The sequence below is a fragment of the Amblyraja radiata genome, chromosome 41 (genome assembly GCF_010909765.2).
Source record: "Amblyraja radiata isolate CabotCenter1 chromosome 41, sAmbRad1.1.pri, whole genome shotgun sequence".
NCBI classification, from domain to species: Eukaryota; Metazoa; Chordata; class Chondrichthyes; order Rajiformes; family Rajidae; genus Amblyraja; species Amblyraja radiata.
This window is the reverse complement of record NC_045996.1, coordinates 14,316,105-14,336,104: the sequence shown is the minus strand read 5'-3', so window position 1 is coordinate 14,336,104 and position 20,000 is coordinate 14,316,105. Positions and strand designations below refer to the sequence as shown.

Here is a 20,000-nt window from a genome sequence, read left to right as displayed (position 1 = left end):
TTACAAAATAAAAAGATACGGAGTGCTGGAGTAACTCAGCGGGCCAGGCAGCATCTCTGGCGAACATGGATACATCAGTCTGAAGAAGGGTAACGAGCCCAAAGTCACCTATAATGTTCTCCGGGGATACTGCCTTGCCCGCTGAGTTACATGTTATTTATTTCCCATTTACAGTCGCTGGTTGCTAGTTGCTAGTTAGTCAGTGGTTATAGTTTATAGTTGTGGATCTAGCTTGGACTTTCGTTGTTAACTGGTTGTTAACTAGTCAGTACCAGAGTAACTGGAGAGAGAGGCAACTTGGTCTGTATATCAGCCTTGTCACACCTGCCTCTCCTGTTAATATCTATCTATCTATCTATCTATCTATCTATCTATCTATCTATCTATCTATCTATCTATCTATCTATCTATCTATCTATCTATCTATCTGTCTGTCTGTCTGTCTGTCTGTCTGTCTGTCTGTCTGTCTGTCTGTCTGTCTGTCTGTCTGTCTGTCTGTCTATCTATCTATCTGTCTATCTATCTATCTATCTATCTATCTATCTATCTGTCTGTCTATGAAAGAACTACTGATGCTGGTTTAAATTGAAGGTAGACAAAAATGCTGGAGAAACTCAGCGGGTGCAGCAGCATCTATGGAGCGAAGGAAATAGGCAACGTTTCGGGCCGAAACCCTTCTTCAGACTACTCTCTATTTTTCTTTCTTCCCTCTCTCACTCGGAGCCGCTTGTTCTCATCTATCTTCGTCACCTCACGTTCTGCCGCAGATCGAAGTCCCTTTCCCCCCACAGCGACTAGAACGAATAAAACAGGAACGCTTGCATTATACGAAATAAACACAACGCACATTCTTAAACCCCCTCCTCGAACCCCCTCCGGAAACTCCCGGGTAAACCGATGAATGCTCATTCCCGAACCAATGTATCTTCCAGAGTCAAGCCTGTTTCATGGTGTATATGTAGCAATAACGGGGCAGCGATATGTCACCTTATAGGCTCAGAAACGTAACACACAAACAGATCATATTTAGTAATCGAATATTCAATAAATTAATAACTACAAGACGAATGCAGAAACGATGTCCTTGGTCAAACTAAAGCCAGCTCAGTCTGAATGAACAGCACCTCATATTTCGATAGGCAGCTTAAACCCCAGCGGTATGAATATTGACTTCTCTAACTTCAAGTAACCCTTGCTTTCCCTCTCTCTCCATCTCTCCCCCTTCCTCGTTCTATGACCAGTCTGACTGTCCTGATTAAATTTTATCTCCGTAGGCTTCGTTGTCAACTTCACCTCAGCTAACAATGATCGAATCTACATTTTCCTTGACCTTCACCCCTTTGATGTCCCGTTTTCACAGGCTACCCGTCCTTATCTCTGTATCTCCCCTCCCCCCTACTGAAGAAGGTGTCTCGACCCGAAACGTCACCCATTCCTTCTATCCAGAAATGCTCCCTGTCCCGCTGAGTTACTTCAGCATTTTGTGTTTTGTTGTCTCATAGACTTTGAGAGCTGAGGGAACAAAAATGTTCCCAATGTTGGGCGAGTCCAAAACCAGGGGCCACAGTCTTAGAATAAGGGGGAGGTCATTTAAGACTGAGGTGAGAAAAAACTTTTTCACCCAGAGAGATGTGAATTTATAGAATTCTCTGCCTCAGAGGGCGGTGGAGGCAGGTTATCTGGATGCTTTCAAGAGAGAGCTAGATAGGGCTCTTAAAAATAGCGGATATGGGGAGAAGGCAGGAACGGGGTACTGATTGGGGATGATCAGCCATGATCACATTGAATGGCGGTGCTGGCTCGAAGGGCCAAATGGCCGACTCCTGCACCTATTGTCTATTGTCTATTGTCTATAGATGTTCAGAGCTGAGGTTAGTGTTGTGTGGTGTTGTCTGGAGCCTGCTGGTTATTGGGAAGAAGCGATGCTGGAAATATCGCTGTACATTTGCTGTTTATCGTCGCCCTTTTCGCAGCTTTTGATCAAAGTGTTGAGAGCTCAGTATTAAACTCCCGAGAGAGACCTCCACTTGAAACGCCCGACACATCACACGCTAATAGCGAGAGAGAGCAAGAACTCGTTTCATCCTGGATTCCACTTCAACTCTGACAACACACACAGCAATAATCACAGCCCTTGTACCACCCACCTATTGAATCTGACCTGACATGCACTGATTGAAGCCAATCCCATTCCTAATTCCTTTAAAAAAAAGATAACTCGTGTTTAGTTTAGGTAAGAACTGCAGGTTCTGGAAAAATCGTAGGTAGACAAAAATGCTGGAGAAACTCAGCGGGTGAGGCAGCATCTATGGAGCGAAGGAATAGGTGACGTTTCGGGTCGTCTCGACCCGAAACGTCACCTATTCCTTCGCTCCATAGATGCTGCCTCACCCGCTGAGTTTCTCCAGCATTTTTGTCTACCTTCGTGTTTAGTTTAGTTTGGATAGACACAAAAATCTGGAGTAACTCAACGGGTCATCCAGCTTCTCTGGAGAAAACGAATAGGACACATTTCGGGTCGAGACCCTTCTTCAGACTTCAAATTCAGTTTCGTTTCGTGTCGTTTAGAGATACAGCGCGCACACAGGCCCTTCGGCCCACCGGGTCTTCACCGCCCGGCGATCCCCGCACACTAACACTATCCTACACACACACGGGACAATGTACAATTACACCAAGCCAATTAACCTACAAACCTGTACTCTTTGGAGTGTGGGAGGAAGCCGGTGCGCCCGGAGAAAACCCACGCCACCCGCCACTTAGGACTTACGCCTTCTCTCCAGAGATGCTGCTGAGTCACTCCAGCATTTTCACATTTTTCAATTAAGAAAATCTTTATTGGCATGATAAAATACATCGTTATATTGCCAAAGTATTAAACATGACATACATATTTAAAATGCACAAATATAAATACAAGTATACAGTGCATGGATATATATATATATATGTCTGTGTGCGTGTCTCTCTCTGTCTGTCTGTCTGTCTGTCTGTCTGTCTGTCTGTCTGTCTGTCTGTCTGTCTGTCTCTCTGTCTCTCTCTGTCTCTCTGTCCCTCTCTGTCTATCTGTCTCTCTCTGTCTCTCTGTGTCTCTTTCTGTCTCTCTGCCCCTCTGTCTCTCTCTCTCTCTATCTCTATCTCTCTCTGTCTCTCTCTCTGTCTATCTCCGTCTATTTTGAGCCTATTACCGGGCCTGCGACCTTTCAGTTCTACATCCAAGCGCTGTTTAACCGCGGAGAGGATTCATTCCGCCCTGACAGACAGCGAGTTTCAGACTCCACCCGCCCTCTGAGTGAAAAAAATCCATAATCCCTCCAATCCTTCCCCAAATTACTTTAAATGTAACCCTTCTGCTAAGGTAAATATCTCTTTCTTATTTATTTTGTCTAAACCCCACACAGGTTTATACCCTTTAATTATATCTCCCATCCGTTCCGAAGTAAACATCTCCAGTCTATCCAATCTTTCCTTATTGTGTCTCCATATTTAACAAATCGCATTGGCTGGAAGCGCGGTTGAAACCCGTCTTTGTGGCAGCTGGTTGGTTCTATGGAAAACCAACTGAAGGGACTCGCCGGGACAATAGACAATAGGTACAGGAGTCGGCCATTCGGCCCTTCGAGCCAGCGCAGCCATTCAATGTGATCATGGCTGATCATCCACAATCAGTACCCCGTTCCTGCCTTCTCCCCATATCCCCTGACTCCGCTATTTTTAAGAGCCCTATCTAGCTCTCTCTTGAAAACATCCAGAGAACCGGCCTCCACCGCCCTCTCCACAGATAATTCCACAGATTCATCACTCTCTGTGAGAAAAAGTGGTTGTGTGTGGATAGCCAAGAGAATGAGAGAGGAAGAGGGGGGAGCGGGAGAGAGAGAGGGAGTGGGAGAGAGGGAGTGCAAGAGATAGAGAAAAAGAGAGGGCGAGAGACACACAACAAGCTGGGGTAACAGCAGAACAGGCAGCATCTCTGGAGAGAAGGAATGGGTGACGTTTCGGGTCGAGACTCTTCTTCAGACTGAGGGAGACGGGGAGAAGGGAAGAGAGGCGTAGAGAGAGGGGGAGGGGAAAGAGAGAGGGGGAGAAAGAGGGACAGAGGGGGAGACACTTAGATAGAGCGAGTGGGGAGAAGGGGAAAGGCAGATAGAGGGGAGAAAAAGGGAGAGAGAAAGAGAAAGACAGAAAGAGAGATGGGGAGGGAAAGAGAAGGGGAGAGAGACAGAGGGAGAGAGGGGGAAATGGAGATGGATAGAGAGAGGGGGAAAGAGGGAGAGAGAGACAGAGAGAGAGAGAGGGAGAGGGGGAGAGGGGGAGAGAGAGGGAGAGAGACAAAGAGAGGGGGAGAGGGAGAGGGGGAGAGAGAGACACACACACACAGAGGGGGGGGAGAGGGAGAGAGGGGGAAATGGAGATGGATAGAGAGAGGGGAGAGAGGGAGAGAGAGAGAGAGAAAGAGAGTTCAAAAGGGAACTGCAGATGCTGGAATATCGAAGGTACACAAAATTGCTGGAGGAACTCAGCGGGTGCAGCAGCATCTATGGAGCGAAGGAAATAGGCGACGTTTCGGGCCGAAACCCTTCTTCAGACTGAGAGAGAAAGAGAGACAGAGAGAGAGATGGGGAGAGAGGGAGACAGAGAGACACAGAGGGAGAGAGAGGAGGAGAGAGAGACACACACACACAGGGGGGGGAGAGGGAGAGAGGGGGAATGGAGATGGATCGAGAGAGGGGAGAGAGGGAGAGAGAGAGAGAGAGAAAGTGGGAGGGAGATGGGGAGAGAGGGAGACAGAGAGACACAGAGGGAGAGAGAGAGAGAGAGGACGAGAGAGAGAGACACACACACAGAGGGGGGGGGGGAGAGGGGAGAGAGGGAGAGAGGGAGAGAGAAAGAGAAGGAGACAGAGAGAGACACAGAGAGAGAGAGAGAGCAGTTGGTTACACGATCCACAGCTTGTGTTGTCGGCAGCAGCTATTGGCCGGTGAACACATGGCTGGGCTAGTGGACTAGTCGCGGCATCACCCGCTCCCCGCACTCACTCACTTCCCGTGAGCTCGCCACTAACAAGGTTAAGCCATGTTTTAGTTGGAGCTTAAAGTTCTCCTATATCCATTTAACATATTTCCCCTCCTCCCCTCCCCTCGGTAATGACACTGAATTCCTATATCCCAGCCCAGGGCTTGTCGCGGCCGGTTGGAAAGTACTTTCCCAAATTCTAAAATCTCTTGTTATGATTCCTTTACAGTCCAGCGAGGAAGTGTCGCTCATCCGATTGCTGCCTATCCCGGCTAATCTAAACCTCTGCAAACGCGGGTAAGCGCCAAATGTCATTTTACACCAGCGACTTTAGTTAGAAGCAGCTCTCCCGCGATCCAATACACGATTGGAAACGTTTCTTGCAAGTGCGGGCGGGGAAAAACAAGTTGATATCTGATAGATATTGGTGATAACCCCCCCCCCCCCCCCCCCCCCCCCCCCCCCCACCTTAGTTCAATTCAGTATTCAGTATTGACTTTAATGTATTTTAAATGAGTACTTACACACACAGATGGAACGAAAACAATGTTTTTCAATCAGTTCCTATCGGTGCGGTTAATAAAAACAGAATAAATATAGCTTTAAAAATTAAAATTCACATTTTCTACATTTGTTGACGGGGTGGAGATTATAATGGCGTTAGGTAGACAAAATTGCTGGAGAAACTCAGCGGGTGCAGCAGCATCTATGGAGCGAAGGAAATAGGCGACGTTTCGGGCCGAAACCCTTCTTCAGACTGATGATAGAAATTGGTGATAATCAGTCTGAAGAAGGGTTTCGGCCCGAAACGTCGCCTATTTCCTTCGCTCCATAGACGCTGCTGCACCCGCTGAGTTTCTCCAGCAATTTTGTGTACCTTCGATCTTCCAGCATCTGCAGTTCCTTGTTGAACATTATAATGGCGTCGTTAGCTTGTTCAAATCTGGCGTGCGTTTTACAACAAAAATATATATAATAGCAGAAGGCAGAGTCTGAAGAAGGGGTTCGGCCCTTCGCTCCATAGTTGCTGCTGCACCCGCTGAGTTTCTCCAGCATTTTTGTCTACCTGTGGTTCGAATAAGATTTGGTAAATATCCGTTTGAGTCCCGCGTTGAGAAGGAGCCGCGGATGTGCCTGAATTGTATGAAAACTTATTTTAACAGCATTTGACAATTCCCTTCCAACGCCACGGTTTGACACTGAGAATCCTCTTTTTTTAATGAGTTTAACACTCAATTTAATTCCAAGTAAGATTTCCCACCCAGTAAGCCCTGGAAACAAACCTGATATATTGCCTCGCCCGCTGGGGTCATTTGCATTTCGATATTTTATTGATAAGTTCGTTTTATTGCTGGTTGAATTTTATTTTAAACTGTAGACGCTTGGCGAGATGTAAAGGGAGATAAAAATGCTGGAGAAACTCAGCGGGTGCAGCAGCATCTATGGAGCGAAGGAAATAGGCAACGTTTCGGGCCGAATCCCGAAGGGGTTCGGCCCGAAACGTTGCCTATTTCCTATTGCCTCTTGCCTATTTCCTTCGCTCCATAGATGCTGCTGCACCCGCTGAGTTTCTCCAGCATTTTAGTCCACCTCAGATGTAAAATACCGATTTGATTTTGTGGATGTTATTAAACAGAGTTGTACGCGATGCCCGCTTCTATGGATAGCTTCACCGGGGAGAGGTAGTTCTTGCAAAATAGAAAGAAAAATATGATTCTATTTTTTGCAATGTCCAAACCGTGAGAACGTCACCCACGCGAGAACGTCACCCATTCCTTCTCTCCAGAGATGTATGCTGCCTGTCCCGCCGAAGTTACTCCAGCATTTCGTGTCTAACTTCATCTGCAGTTCCTTCCGACAGCTCTAGAGAAGGTGGATAGCTGAATTTCTGAATTCATACAATCTTTACAACGAAAATGGCATTAATACGTGCGCTGAATTATGTTTTGTTAATATACATGTACTATTGTAAATAGAGAATTCTATTGGTAGGAAAGAACTAGCGTCTGAGCCATAAACAGCAGCGAAAATGTGATTTCTTTTTCGTTGAGTTTTTATTGCGGTCAGTGAAATCTGCCAGGCGCTGTTAACACCAAAGATCTTATAGCTATAAGACACTGTCCATACCATATCGTTTTTACTGTGTCTTTACTTCTTTTTTTTTTAATGAATTTAGAAATTGAGATTAAACAGAAATTGGAAATTTGATCTAAAATTCTTTAACCTAAAATACATTAAAATTCGTTGGCCATTTTTCCCCCCGATTGGAGTACGATTAGATTGTGAAATATGTTTCTATGTTTCTATACTCGTGTTTAACGCGAGTGTTGCACAGGCAGCTAGAAGTGTCTCTATACTTTCTGTGTACGATCGGAAGTGTCTCGCTGTTTACAATTATTTTAGAACCACCAGCGTGTAACCCAGCGCAGGCCAATATATTAATCTGTAGTTACACAAAAATGCTGGAGAAACTCAGCGGGTGCAGCAGCATCTATGGAGCGAAGGAAATAGGCAACGTTTCGGGCCGAAACCCTTCTTCAGATTTTCCAGCATCTGCAGTTCCTTCTTAAACACTATAAATCAGTAGTTATTGTGTGTTAGACTGTTGTTAGTTTAGAACAACAGCTTCCCTGCTTGTTAGTCCACACACAGTCACCCAAATCCTCATTCATGTATATTTTGGATTACCGAAGGCTAAAGACACAAGTTTGCTTTCCAGGGTTGCACAAAACGTCCCGGAACGTTGCCTATTTCCTTCACTCCATAGATGCTGCTGCGCCCGCTGAGTTTCTCCAGCATTTTTGTCTACCTTCGATTTTCCAGCATCTGCAGTTCCTTCTTAAGCAGTTTGCTTTCTAGACTTGATTTACAAAACTCCCGTGTACCTCCCACAGCAAAAAAAAAATGTCTTGGACACTCGTTTCAGAGTAAGACCGTGATATGTTTATTAACTATCTTGGATGACCAAATGTTTAATATGCTTTCTACACGCGCTGGCCCACAAATCAGATGTCGACATTTTATATCTACATGTAGTTTGGATTGTTGAAGATTTAGGGATGTTCAGTTTCCATATTATTAATTTATTGTGTAGGAAGGAACTGCAGTTTGAAGAAGGGCCTCGGCTAGAAACGTCACCCTTTCCTTCTCTCCAGAGTTGCTGCCTGTCCCGCTGAGACTGAGTTACTCCAGCTTTTTGTGTCTATCTTCCATAATCCATTCACGCATGTTCGCGTATAAACCACGCATATAACCATCTAACCATATAACAATTACAGCACGGAAACAGGCCATCTCAGCCCTTCTAGTCCATGCCGAACACTTATTCTCACCTAGTCCCATCTACCCGCACTCAGACCATAACCCGCCATTCTTTTCCCGTCCATATACCTATCCAATTTATTTTAAAATGATAACATCGAACCTGCCTCCACCACTTCCACTGGAAGCTCATTCCACACAGCTACCACTCTCTGTGTAAAGTTCCCCCTCATGTTACCCCTAAACTTCTGTCCCTTAATTCACAAATCAAATATCTGTATTAAAATGTGTAATAAACATATCACTGTAAACTATTTGTGGAAAGGCGATGTCAGGGATGTATTTAGCGGTGGGAAGATTCAGTAGATGGGGGAAATTATCAAGGCTAGCGAAATTCTTAACGTGTCTTTGTGAGTGTAATAGTCTCCTGTAATACCCAATGCAATTGTCTGAAGTTGGGTCTCGACCCGAAACGCCACCTCTCCCTTCTCTCCAGAGATGCTGCCAGTCCCGCTGAGTTACTCCAGCTTTTCAGATTCAGATTCAGATTCAGATTAAATCTTTATTGCCATTGTGCAATGTACAAATGCATTTTCGTGTCTATCTTCGGATTAAACCAGCATCTGCAGTTCCTTCCCACACAATTGTATACACTTGTAGAGACGGCTATCTAATCGGCACGGCTAAAACAAACGGAGAAACTATGAAAGCGCTACATTAAATTGTCTTCCAGTACTGGGGGAAAACCAAAAAAATTCCACCAAAAAAATCTACTAAACTTCGTCGAGGGCGTGAAATATTTTAAGCAGACTTTTTAAAAAAAAATCGGTAGTCAGAAATAGCTATGGAATATGAATTGAGATTAAATGATTCAAAGAAAAGGATTTTATTCTTAAGATAAAAAGGAACATGAAGTTATAACAAGATAATTGTGAGAATTGTGACAATAATCTTGAATCTTGAATCTATATTTTTCGTTTAGTTGAAAGAGACTCGGCTATAATGACTAAGGACGTTTTTCGACATGGTTTCACACTTTGTCTTTCGCAGCCGGCTTTGATAATTGCACGCCAGACTTCCAAATTGTTCAATAAACAACTCGAAAGGAATTGGATATACAACTTGGGAACCGCAGATGCCGGTTGACAAAAAAAAAAATGTCACAAAGTGGCGGAGTTAAGGATTTAATTTGTGTCTGAATTCAAAAAATATGACTTGGTAAACTCTCGCTAAAAGTGTATTTATCCCCCGAATTGTTGTAACTGTGGGATCTTTAACATCCGATATTCCCACATTTGACCCACCGATCGCAGCCAGCGATATTGATTAATCTGAAGGTCTAGTGAAGGGTTTCGGCCCGAAACGTTGCCTATTTCCTTCGCTCCTTAGACCCGCTGAGTTTCTCCTGCACTTGTGTCTACCTTAATTAATCTTAGATAGTCACAAAAAGCTGGGGTAGTAACTCAGCGAGGCTGTTACTCCGGCGTTTTGGTGTCTGTCTTCGGTTTAAACCGGCATCTGCAGTTCCTTCCTACACATTAATTAATTAATCTTAGAAGGTACACAAAAATGCTGGAGAAACTCAGCGGGTGCAGCAGCATCTAAGACGAGTTTCTCCGCTGAGTTTCTCCAGCATTTTTGTCCACCTTCGATTTTCCAGCATCTGCAGTTCCTTCTTAAACATTTAATCTTAGATCTCGTTTTAAGATTGTGCCACGGTTTATTTTGCGCGTCTGTTCCGTGGGGGGGGGGGTCTCTCTCGTTTCTCGACGCGGTGGAGATGTGGTCCACAGGGCTTGTTAATGAACGAACAACAGATATAATTAAAGAGGTGGTCTCTATATTGACCCCGTGGTGAAGTAAACACGGCTGCCATTAACTCGCGCCTCCGCGCTGAAAACATCACTCTGTCAACGCCTGGTGTTGTATATTGGCCTAATTATTAATTCGTGCCTTCATGATCACAATTAGGATAAGAGGGGTATTCCATTACAGATCATTCCTTAACCCCCAAAAATTCCTTAACCTAAAATACAACCCACGAAAAACCCTATTTTTTTTTCTCGATCGTTTCGAATTCAAACGTAGCCTTAAGATTAATCCAAAGATTAAACACAAACTAATTAGAACGTAGGTAGACAAAAATACTGGAGAAACTCAGCGGGTGCAGCAGCATCTATGGAGCGAAGGAAATAACATATACGGAGCGAAGGAAATTAGAACGGGATCACTCCCTACCAAGAACAAGTCTTAAATTGAATGCAACTCGACTAGTTGTAACTTTTTGCTGAAAAAAAAGTCTTCGTTTAATTAGCACACGAAGTTTTTATTGATTGCAAATTTTCTAAAAAAATATTTTCTATAATTTATTTATCAGAGTTTGCGTTTTGGGGATTTGTTTATCCGATCGGACTCTCAGAACGAATCTAAATCTTACAAAACAAAAAAAAACACACAGAGTGCTGGAGTAACTCAGCGGGTCAGGCAGCATCTGTGGAGAACATGGATTAGGTGACGTTTCATGTCGGAATATTAGCACTATTTTCTAATTTCAGCTTAAATTATTAGTATCCGGGGAGTTTTATTATTTTTTAAATCGTTCTTTGATAACTTTGTTACTTTAGGGAAAATTGACAATAGACAATAGGTGCAGGAGTAGGCCATTCGGCCCTTCGAGCCAGCACCGCCATTCAATGTGATCATGGCTGATCATCCTCAATCAGTACCCCGTTCCTGCCTTCTCCCCATACTGTACCCCCTGACTCCACTATTTTAAGAGCCCTATCTAGCTCTCTCTTGAAAGCATCCAGAGAACCGGCCTCCACCAAGGCAGAGAATTCCACAAACTCATAACTCTATGTGTGAATTTTCGTATCATTGTTTGTGTACCCGAAGCTTCACCTATTCCTTCTCTCCAGAGATGCTGCCTGACCCGCTGGCGGACTCCAGCTTTTTGTGTCTGTCTTCGATTTGTTTTGATGTTTCTGTTCTAAATCTTGCAAGGGTGGAAAGGGAGAGATTTCGGGTCAGACAGGAAATTGAAAATCACACGGGTCGTGGTCTATCGCTTGTGTCCGACCTCTTTAATGTCTGTGTGTGTGTGTGTGTGTGTGAGAGAGAGACCGCCGCGTTAAAGCTGTACCTTGTCTTGCACTTACACACAAGCCACTTCCCCCTCGCCAATCGGGAGGGGGGGGTGGACGATAGACACTGGAGTACAAATAGACACCCGTTTAAATAGGGAACGCCATCGTTGGTGGTCTATAAGGACTGGCCTGAGGAGGGAAGATCAGAGGAGCGGAATAACATCGGGAGGAAAGTGGGGCAGCGTCGAGTTCGGGTTCGAAACCCACCGCCGCCAACTTGAAATCACAAATGTAGTTGGGAAAAAAATCCTCTTTGTTCTAGGTGAGTAATTACGGAGGGTGGGGGATGGGGGGGGGGCGTCTTTCTAGTTTAAATCCACGCTACTGAGACTCGGTAGGAGAGAGATTGGGGGGGAATTGCAATAGAGGGAGGGGGGGACAAACGACCGAATATTGGGGGGGGGGGTGAATATGGGGAGATTCTGAACCAGTGTACACTGGGTGAGGGTGTGTTGCAATATAGTGTCCATCTTTTATGTGTCGGATGATGATCTAAACCGATGATAGACACAAAACGCTGGAGTAACTCAGCGGGACAGGCAGCATCGCTGGAGAGAAGGAATGGGTGACGTTTCGGGTCGAGACCCTTCTTCAGACCTTCTCTCGAGACTCCTTCTCTCCAGAGATGCTGCCTGTCTCACTGAGTGACTCCAGTACTCTGTGTCCGGCTCAGATGCTGTTTCGGGGTTGGGACCCTTCTTCAGGCTGATTGGTAATGATTGTAAGATATGTTTAACCCTTCAAGTTCTCGGTAGAACAGAGGAACAGCAATCAAACCTGGTTTATTGTCTGTACAGAAAAAAGTGCTGGAGAAACTCAGCGGGTGCAGCAGCATCTATGGGGCGAAGGAAATAGGCAACGTTCCTCACATAGGCAGTTCAACAAAATACAGACAACACTGCTTGCGATGGATTGACATTTTTTGAAAAATATATAAAGATGTTTTAAATCTGAAAGAAATAAAACCAGAAAATGTTAAAAATATTCGCCGAGTCAGACGGCGACTGCGACCGACTGTTTCCCGATTGTCCACGATTTTCTGATTTTATTACAATTAGTGCGAGCGATGTATTAACCTTTCTGTATGGTTTCAACCAAATTAAACGGAATATCTCGACAATATGCCCCTTCTCCGTGCAGTCCTTGTGAACGGCAAGGGGGGGGGATATTGGAACTGGAGATGGAATTGGAACGGCCATCAACAATATCGCAGGCTACAAGGCCCCTCGGCCCATCGCTCCCGTCTCGACTATCATTTACACTTGTGCTAAATGTTGTATCCTTTATCCCGTATCTGTACACAGCGGATGGCTTGATTACAATCATGTGTAGTCTTTTGGTAGACAAAAAATGCTGGAGAAACTCAGCGGGTGCAGCAGCATCTATGGAGCGAAGGAAATAGGCAACGTTTCGGGCCGAAACCCTTCTTCAGACTGTAGTCTTTTGTTTGACTATTGCAAGCAAACAAGAGTTATTCACTGTACCTCGGTACAAGTGACTAAAATAAACGAAACTAAATTAATTTAAACTAACCTAAAATGAAGCCAAACTAAATATAGACACAAAATGCTGGAGTAACTCAGCGGGCCAGGCAGCATCTCTGGAGAGAAGGAATGTGCCATATTTCGGGCTGAGACCCTTCTTCATTCTCTAGAGATGCTGCCTGACCCGCTGAGTTATTCCAGCGTGTTGTGTCTATCTTCAGTGGAAAGCAGCATCTAAAGTTCCTTCCTAAACTAAACTAAAATAAACATTTGTAATTGTATGGATGGGAACGGTTTAGACTAGAGAGATGTATGGGCAGTTAGGACGAGTTTAGATGGGGCATCTTGGTTTGGCATGGACATGTTGGGCCGAAGGGCCTGTTTCCGTGCTGTATTATTCCGGGCTGTCCGGAGTCAATCTGAAACTGAGAATGGGACAGGTTTTGTGTAGGAAGGAACTGCAGATGCTGGTTTAAACCGAAGATGGACACAAAAAGCTGGAGTAACTCAGCGGGACAGGCAGCATCTCTGGAGAGAAGGAATGGGTGACATTTTATGGAGCGGGCAGTGTTGTTTATCGCTGTGTAGTATTGTTTTAATTGCCGTGTAATCGCTGTGTTTTGCCAACCTCCATAGTTTGTGGAGATCTTTTTTTTCCGTCAGAGTCACAGGTTTGCTCCTCAGACGAAATAAATTGCAACAGGCTTAGTACATTTGTTCTTCCCCAAATATATTCCGACCGATTTTCAATTTTATTTTCAAGCGGGGCAGCTGGTAGAGCTGCTGCCTCACGGCGCCACGGACCCAGGTTCGATCCTGACAATAGACAATGGACAATAGGTACAGGAGTAGGTCATTCGGCCCTTCGAGCCAGCACCGCCATTCAATGTGATCATGGCTGATCATCCCCAATCAGTACCCCGTTCCTGCCTTCTCCTCATATCCCCTGACTCCGCTATCTTTAAGAGCCCTTTCCAGCTCTCTGTTGAAAGTATCCAGAGAACCTGCCTCCACCGCCCTCTGAGGCAGAGAATTCCACAGACTCACCACTCTCTGTGAGAAAAAGTGTTTTCTCGTCTCCGTTCTAAATGGCTTACCCCTTATTCTTAAAACATTGTTCTTATTCTGATCTCAGGTGCTGCCTGTGTGGAGTTTGCACGTTATCCCGGTGACCGAGTGGGTTTTCTCCGGGTGTTGCGGACCCCCCCAAAGATAGGCACAAGGTGCTGGAGTAACTCAACGGTACAAGCAGCATCTCTGGAGAACATGAATAGGTGACGTTCCGGGTCGGGACAGTCTAAAGAAGGGTCTCGACCCGAAATGTCACCCATTCCTTCTCCCCAGAGATGCTGCCTGAGCCGTTGAGTTACTCCAGCATTCTGTGTCTATCTTCCCTTTAAACATTTACTTCATCAGTCTGAAGAAGGGTTTCGGCCCGAAACGTTGCCTATTTCCTTCGCTCCATAGATGCTGCCGCACCCGCTGAGTTTCTCCAGCATTTTTGTTTATCCATGTATTTGGTGTCTTATCTTCAATTTTAAAAAAAACACTCGCCAGACGCACCGATTGTCTGGGTCAGAGGTGTGAGTCTAACGGGAGGGGGTGGGGGGAGAATCTTTGAATTGGATTTGATTCCTTTGATCAATGAATCATGTCGCGGGATTGGAGGTGGCGACCCCCTTGTCTCTGGTTGAAATAACATTAATGTTTTGCCCCGTGATGTATGTCTGTCTCCAGTGACCACCGCACCGGAGTTGGGTAGTGAGCGAACTCGCCAAACTTGGGACCGGCCTACCCAGCAGACCCAGACAAGCAGCATGATGTCCTACATCAAGCAACCGCATTACGCCGTCAATGGACTCACCCTCACCGGCTCGGGCATGGACCTCCTGCACTCGGCGGTCGGATACCAAAGTGAGTCATAGAAACATAGAAACACATAGAAAATAGGTGCAGGAGGAGGCCACTCGGCCCTTCGAGCCAGCACCGCCATACATTGCGATCATGGCTGATCGTCCCCAATTAATAACCCGTGCCTGCCTTCTCCCCATATCCCTTGACTCCACTAGCCCCTAGAGCTCTATCTAACTCTCTCTTAAATCCATCCAGTCACTTGGCCTCCACTGCCCTCTGTGGCAGGGAATTCCACAAATTCACAACTCTCTGGGTGAATTTTTCTCTCTCTCACCTCAGTCTTAAATGACCTCCCCTTTATTCTAAGACTGTGTGTGGCCCCTGGTTCTGGACTCGCCCAACATTGGGAACATTTTTCCTGCATCTAGCTTGTCCAGTCCTTTTATAATTTTATATGTTTCTATAAGATTACCCCCTCATCCTTCTAAACTCCAGTGAATACAAGTCCTCAACAGCAGCAGCAGCACCTCCTCATATATCGCTTGGCCGGCTTACAACCCAGCGGTATGAATACTATGCAGGAAGGAACTGCAGCCGCTGGTTTAAACCGAAGAAAGACACAAAACAAGCTGGAATAACTCAGCAGGACAGGCAGCATCAGACTCAAGATTGGCGGTGGATGTCATAGAAACATAGAAAATAGGTGCAGGAGTAGGCTTGACTCCATTAGCCCTACGAGCTACATCTAACTCCCTTGAATACAACATTTTGGGAGCTATGCAAACCAAATCAGTTAATACCAAACAGAAACAAACTCAAGTACAACTCCAGTCCAACGGGTGGAGCAAAGGGGAAGATACAGAGTGCAGGATGTATTCTCAGCATTGTAGTGCATCAGTTCCACAGACAAAGTCCAATGTCCGCAATGGGGTAGAGGTGAATCGGACAGTCAGCACCATAGCTTATGGAAGGGCCGTTCAGAAGCCTGATAACAGAGGGGAAGAAGCTGTTCCATAGAAACGTAGAAAATAGGTGCAGGAGTAGGCCATTCGGCCATTCGAGCCTGCACCGCCATTCAATATGATCATGGCTGATCATCCAACTCAGTATCCTGTACCTGACCTCCTCCATACCCCTTAATACCTTTAGTCACAAGGGCCACATCTAACTCCTTCTTAAATATAGCCAATGAACTGTGGCCTCAACTACCTTCTGTGGCAGAGAGTTCCACAGATTCACCACTCTCAGTGACTCAAGGCAGCGTCTCTGGAGAAAAGGGAATGGGTGACGTTTCGGGTCGGGACCCTTCTTCAGACTTCTTGTCCATACTGACCAATGTGCACCTTTCCATGCCGATCTCTCTTGGCCCATATCCTTCAACACCTGAGCAATCCCACACTTCTTAAATGCTGTCTGAATCATCAGGCAGTTCCTGCTCATCTATGGAGGCCTGCACTAGACTGAGTCCTGCCCCTTTACTGAATGCTCCAATAACGAAGTCTGTGCCAATTGTGAATATTGATGAAGCGGGATCATTTAAGACATCACGAGTCTTCTAGTTCCATGCACAGATCGCCCACTCTCGCCCTTAATATGCTTATGGAATACCTTCGGATTTACCTTAATCCCATCCGCCTGTGATTTCTCATGACCCGTTAAGCCTTCCTAATTTCCTTTTTGAGCATCTCGCTGTATGTTCCGTGTTTAGTTTAGTTTAGAGATACAGCACAGAAACAGGCCCTTCGGCCCATCGAGTCCGCACTGACCAGCACATTAACATTACCCTACACACAGCAGGTACAATTTACATTTATACCTAGACAATTAACCGACAATCCTGTACGTCTTTGGGGTGTGGGAGGAAACCGGAGCACCAGGAGAAAACCCACATGGTCGCAGGGAGAATGTACAAACTCAGTACAGACAGCACCCGCAGTCAGGATTGAACCCGGGTCTCTGGGGCTGTGAGGAAGCAACTCTACTGCTGCGCCACTGTGCTGCCCTAACTCTCTAAACTAAATTGAAATTAGCACGTTTGAAGAAGGGTCTTGACCTTGAAATGTCACCCATTCCTCCTATTAAGATTGTTAAGGGCTTGGACACACTAGAGGCAGGAAACATGTTCTCGATGTTGGGGGAGTCCAGAACCAGGGGCCACACACACAGTTTAAGAATAAGGGGTAAGCCATTTAGAACGGAGACGAGGAAACACTTTTTCTCACAGAGAGTTGTGAGTCTGTGGAATTCTCTGCCTCAGAGGGCGGTGGAGGCAGGTTCTCTGGATGCTTTCAAGAGAGAGCTAGATAGGGCTCTTAAAAATAGCGGAGTCAAGGGGATATGGGGAGAAGGCAGGAACGGGGTACTGATTGTGGATGATCAGCCATGATCACATTGAATGGCGGTGCTGGCTCAAAGGGCCAAATGACCTACTCCTGCACCTATTGTCCATTGTCTATTGTCTATCTAGAGATGCTGCATGAGTTACTCCAGCACTTTGTTTCTATCTTCGGTTTAAACCAGCATCTGCAGTTCCATCCCACGCAGTTGTCCACCTTCCCCAGTTGAGCCCCTCCTCCCTGGGTCGCTACTGAAACTTAACCGGGGTGTGTTAGGTGGGCAGAAACCAAACATACTGTGTCATTTTAGACAGTATCTTCATCTCGAATGTCCCACAGCACCAAATTTCCACAAATCCGATTAACACATCAAAACACATCAAAACATGGCAGAATTTCAATTAGGAATGGATAAGTATGGAACATCAAGCCTCAGAAGTGGATCATAAAAAATAATAATGAGTTTATTGGATCCAAATGAGATATTACAAATGTAATGTTATCATTTATTTGGCAAATGCAATGCTTATATTTTTTTCCGAGAGAATATAGAATATTCTATAAACTAGAATATAAAACTACGGATGGAATGCTGAGGCTTTGTTAGGTACTGGTTAGACCCCCATTTGGGGTATTGTGAGCAGCTTTGAGCCCCATGTCTGAGGAAGGATGTGCTGCTGTAGGAGAGGGTCCAGAGGAGGTTTTTTGAGAATGATCCCAGGAATGAGTGGGTTAACATATGATGAGGGTTTGAAGCCACTGGGCCTGTACTCGCTGGAGTTTAGAAGGATGAGGGGCAGACTTCTTTGAAACTTACCAAATAGTGATAGGACCGGATAGAGTGGATGTGGAGAGGATGTTTCCACTAGTGGGAGAGTCTAGAACAGTTGTTCCCAACCTTTTTTTGACCATGCCCCACCTAATCACCTCTAAAATCCTGATGCCCCCCCCCCCCATGTGGTGATATATAATTCTTATCATTTAAAAAGTGAACTCCATTTCAGCTGGAGAAGCTTAAAACGCCAATACCTTGGTTTAAACAAGCTTCAAAAGAACATCTCATCCATGAAAAATATAAATGAAATAAACAAAAGACAATTAAAGTTCTGAGCAAGAAATTACTAAAAAATTGTAAAAAAAAAGAAGTGGTATTAAAATAATAATAATGATAAATCGCTCAATTGCCCCCCTTAAAAATCAAATTGCCCCCCTGTGGGGTGTACGCCCCACGTTGGGAACCACTGGTCTAGAACCAGAGGCCACAGCCTCAGAGTTAAAGGTTGTATCTTTAGGATGCAAATGAGGAGGAATTTCTTTAGTCAGAGGGTGGTGAATCTGTGGGATTTGTTGCCACAGAAGGCTCAGTGTCTGTGGAAAGAATGGATAGATGGCATTTTGGGTCGGGATCCTTCTTCAGAGAGATCCTGGCGCAAAGGTGTTGTCTGTTCATTCCCTCCACAGATGCTGCCTGACCCGCTGAGTTCCTCCAGCACTTTGTGTTTTGTTCAAGATTCCAACATCTGAAGTTTCTTGTGTCTATTTATAAATATGTTGGCTTCATTTATAGTTAGAATCACACGGAGATTCTACAACGAATACACCGGTGTTCATTAAACGCCAGACATATACTGATACAATTTAAAGTATTATATAGGTTACACTATTCGAAAACTAAATTAAATAATATTTTTCCGAATCTCTCCGCTATTTGTGATAAGTGCAAGAAAGCAGAGGCAAATTTAATACATAGTTTCGTTACATGTCCTAAATTGAATTATTACTGGACAGAAATTTTTAAAGTTATTTCTGAAGTCATCAAAGTTAAATTGGACCCTAACCCAAAGCTAATAATATTTGGAATTCCGGATTTACATCTATCACTTACAGTAAATCAAAGAAATTTCTTTGATTACTGTTTGATAATTGGGAAAAAAAATCATATTGAAATTTTGGAAGGGAACATTATCCCCCACAACCAAATGTGGGCAACAGAGATGATGGAGACGTTACATCTGGAAAGAATTAGATTTGTCCTATTGGACAAGTATAATTCTTTTGAACAGATATGGTCTCCATATATACAGTATTTAGAGAAGTAGCTGTTCTTGGCAACACAGCTCGGCGTGCACCCTGCGGGATTTGGTGAGAATAATTCATTTTTATATTGGAATTAACATATATGCCTTTATTGATACTATCACTTGTAGTAGTGTTATTAATAATACATATTGTGGTTACTAAAAATTTTTTTTTTTTTTTTTTTTTTCGTTTCTCTTTCTTTCTTATATATAATCAAATTATTATTTAATCACTCTCTTAATGATTTATAACTGTTCTATTCTTTCTCTATCATTATTTCTAAAAAAATAGTAGATAAGTATTACTAGTGTTTTACTTAATGCAAATTGAATTAATTTGATATAAAGTTGTTTGAAGCATTGTAATTGATTACCTTTAATAAAAAAATATATTAAAAGAATCATACGGAGATATATACACCATTGGAACAGGCCCTTCAGCCCACTGAATCCCTGCCGGCCCTCTATCACCTATTTGCACTGATCCCAAGAAGACTCTTCTGCTTATTAGACCCTCTTCACCTGTATCCACCTATCATTTGCCAGGCTTTGCCCTGCCCCCACCTCTCTTCCCAACTTTCTCTCCCCTACTACAATCACTCTGAAGATGGGTCCAGACCTGAGACATCGCCTATCCATGTTCTCCAGTGCTGCTGCCTGATCCGCTGAGTTACTCCAGCACTTTGTCTTTTTTGTTGTTGTAAACCAGCACTTGCAGTTCCTTGTGTCTACACTTTCAATACCACGAGCTGATAGAAAGTTTAAAAACCTGCACCCTCCAGAGATAGAGAAACTAATCACGTCATTATATTATTCACATTTTTAGTT

At 44.5% G+C, this 20,000-nt stretch overlaps 1 long non-coding RNA gene across 1 annotated transcript in view; it reads left to right on the top strand.

The window, feature by feature from the left end:
- LOC116967872 overlaps positions 1–14,812 on the top strand; it is a 15,307-nt gene extending 495 nt beyond the window's left edge. Inside the window, exons 2-3 of the long non-coding RNA XR_004410350.1 lie at positions 5,243–5,310; positions 14,642–14,812. This is a non-coding gene — a long non-coding RNA (uncharacterized LOC116967872). The remainder of the gene's footprint in view (positions 1–5,242; positions 5,311–14,641) is intronic.
- The last annotated feature ends 5,188 nt before the right edge of the window (positions 14,813–20,000 follow it).